At 44.4% G+C, this 3,449-nt stretch overlaps 1 long non-coding RNA gene across 1 annotated transcript; it reads right to left on the bottom strand.

Annotated features, from left to right (window-relative positions):
* Positions 1-265: 265 nt before the first annotated feature.
* On the bottom strand, positions 266-705 carry LOC146858804 (uncharacterized). The gene is made up of 3 exons (XR_014979698.1): positions 628-705; positions 462-545; positions 266-357 (listed from the first exon to the last, which is right to left on the bottom strand). It is a non-coding gene; the product is annotated as an uncharacterized LOC146858804 (long non-coding RNA).
* Positions 706-3,449: the final 2,744 nt, after the last annotated feature.

Genomic DNA, 3,449 nt, shown 5'->3' with positions numbered 1-3,449 from the left:
GAGACCCTTAGATCACTGGGCCTCTCGTCAGGACCTGTAAAGTAAGGAAAAATCTGTATAAGTTTTTCTGCTGCCCCTATACCTCTCTCTGCGAGCTTTTTGATGTAAAACTGAGAAATTACCTTGTATCAGATGGAGACGGGCGAATAGTGATAGAAAGTGGTCTACAAAAAGAAAGAGTGAAACAGAAATGTGTGAAAACATCCAATTCAATCTAATTAAGTTGAGATGAACTTAATTTGAGCAGTGACTTACTTTATTGTGAGGGGAGGGACGTGTATCACTCGACCATGATTGATTACTTTGTGCTTGGAAAGAACAGGAAGGGGACGTGTTGGGCTGGTCCTCAAATGGTAACTGAGGAAAGAACAGGAATGCTTTCAGTGTTTTAATGCCTTGCATTTTCAAGTAGAGACCACAAGGAGAGTATGCAATCACTGGGGGTGAAACAGAAATGTTACCTTTAAAGAGAGCCTCTTGGAGTAATTTTGTTTCTGTCCACTTGGTTGTAGACGCTAATGGTCGTCTGGAATTCTCAACCGGAGCTGTAGAGAATCGACACAGGAAGTAATTAAAATTGTGCAGATTACGTTCTCACTAGAATCAAAGTCACCCGGCGCCGCATACCTGCATAAGTCAGAGGGTTTATCCGCACTAATGAGCCGATCGCGTCCGTGCTAGTTAGCCGATTTCTCCGCGCTTAATGTCTCGGTGTAAATGACGTTATATGCGTACGCGTGCTGATTGGTTGGAGAGTTTAAACATAGAAAGGAGACTGATTGATGAGGCGGAAGTGTCCCTGGGAATGGCTTGATGTGTGTTCCGTGCGTCTTAATTGAAGTTAAACATCAAAAGGGAACTTGAAGATAAGGCGCATATATCAGTTGAGATGACCTTTTATGGAGTCTGCATGTATTTGAGCAGAAACATAGTGAATCGCTACTGTCACTTACGTTCAGGTATCATTCGGAAATGCAAAAGTATATAGAATAATACATTTTCATCAATATCTCAGCACATAAAGGTATCCATAGTCTGATTGGATAGTATTCCATGTAGAAAAGTGGTCCTCGATTAGCGTGAATTATTTTAGAAACGTCCTTCTAAACCTGAGCTCAGAAAAATGACACTTAAAGAAGAACATTAAAAAATAAGGATTCTGAGATACCGCATAAATATTGCATGGGAATTATTCTGTGAGAAAACCAACCTCTTCTCCTGGTATAAGCCTTCTGCACCAACATTCCGATGTTTTTCTTTCTTTTTATTCCTTTTAAATGTAGAATATTCTAACCTCATTGGGTGAAATGTTCTAATAGCTTTATAGCCCTTCTACCTCAGACTATACTGGTTGTTAAAGGTCCTCTTCCTCATGATAGGCCCTCACCTGCGGCTCGGGTATATAACTTGGTTTCAGGGCCTTTAACAACCTGCAAAGCCCTTGGCAGTGGGCTATATGACATTATTAATAAGGTTCATCTGCAGAATGGAATGAGGTGTTCCCAAAATTCCCATCGATTATAGATACTCATAGGCTATTGACTGAATGGGGTCCCCCTGAACGAAGGGACTCCCTGCACAAGAGGAGCTGTAGGGGTCTCCATTATGACCATGGAAGCAACCTATGCTCTAAAAAAGACAACAAGCTCTATTTAAACAAAAAGAAATGGGAAGTGGAACAAACTCTCTGCTTCATGCAAAAAAAATGCCCAACTAAATGTTTCCAAAGTCAACCTGAAACATCTTCTGATGGCCAATCCCTTGCCTGGTGCCTAACGATCTCCAGATCAGGTTGTGCAGGTCCTCCATTACATAATTAATAAACACACACATCCCAGCATTGGCACAAGGGAGCTATTACAGGGGGCATATAAGGGAGAACATTAGCTTGAAATGAGAGTGATTTGACAGCTACATAATGGATGGAAGGTGCGTGCACTGTGCATATACTCAAAGGTGTCCCTTACCTACTGCCCTTCCAGTCTGCCATAATGTTGCAGCAGAAAGAATGTGCATGCACTGTGCATCTATTCAAAGGTGCCCCTTACCTACTGCCCCTCCAGGCTCCAGCCTGCCACGGTGTTGCTGCAGAAGGAAGGTGCATGCATCATGCAGCTACTCAAATTTGGCCCTTACCTACTGCCCCTCCAGCCTGCCATAGTGTTGCAGCAGCAAGAAGGTGCATGCACTGTGCATCTATTCAAAGGTTCCCCTTACCTACTGCCCCTTCAGCCTGCCAAAGTGTTGCTGTATGAATAATAGAAATGTATGTTCCACATAAACCTTCTAATATCATCATATGGTCTGGGACTACCGAATTTCCCCCTCCCCCTGCGCGTAAACCACATTTCTAATGAGGGACAAGAGAAGGTAAATACTTTTTGGAGGCGGGGGTCGTACAACCCCCGGCCGTATTTATTAAAATATAAAACAAAATTAAAAATTTTGAAATAAACAATATTTACACAATTATACGCAGAAACATAAAACGACATTTGATTACAATTCATATGCACAGATATCAGATGGCTAACCTTAAACTATCTCTAATACATAGTTTTTCTATCCGAATCTAACATCTGGACATAATCATACATTAATTACTTTCTGCGTATCCTATTTGAGCCTACGGCAAGGTCGCTAACCGGTGTCAGATCCTTATCAATTAGCCACGCCCTCCCGTAGGAGTTGCGCATGCGCAGAGGGCCCGCTTACCGAGAGGGTACTCCCCCCCCCCCCCCGGTTACCCCCATACGTTCCCTGAACTCCATTCCAATTTGGGGGGTCTTGCACTCTGTGCCATTTAATGACATCCATACCAGTGCGGGGTGGCCAACCAGCCTAAAGAAAGCGTGACTCCCCTCTTTCCCCGCACCCATCCAGCCAACCGGATGTACCGCCCCTGGAGTTCTAGGAGAGACCCCTTGTCCCTCCTCCTGGGCGACCCCATACGAGAATGGCGCCACCCCCTAAGAACCTTAAATTTACTGCTCACCAGTCATGACCTTACCGCCACAGGCCAGCATAGTTGACCGACTATCTGGCCCCCCCCATCCTGACGCTCAGAAAGGTCATGCCCCTGCCTTAAATTCCCTGACCAAGCTTATGAAAAATTTTCAACACTATTTCGTCACCTAACCTAGTCGAGTGGACCTCCGACTTTTATGAAGCACAATTCTCCCTGACACCCCTCAGCGAGACCCTTCTACCTAATGGTGTAAAGTCGTTCCCTCACTAGCTATAATAACTATTGTGGCGAAGGACTGTGTCTCTTCAGAAGATCAGTCATAAAAAAAACCCTAAACTGACTGAGGCCAAGGAAAGATACTTGGAAACCACCCTGCTCTCAGCTCTGTCTGTATAGTCTGCAGGTGTAAAAACGCTATATAGCCTCCTCTCTACTGGAATCTCTGCAAACCATGCCGAGGTGTACCTCGGGCATAGACGTG

The sequence above is a fragment of the Triturus cristatus genome, chromosome 3_2 (genome assembly GCF_964204655.1).
Source record: "Triturus cristatus chromosome 3_2, aTriCri1.1, whole genome shotgun sequence".
In the NCBI taxonomy this organism is placed as follows: domain Eukaryota; kingdom Metazoa; phylum Chordata; class Amphibia; order Caudata; family Salamandridae; genus Triturus; species Triturus cristatus.
Note: the sequence above shows the minus strand (reverse complement) of the source record. Positions and strands in the feature narration are given on the sequence as shown.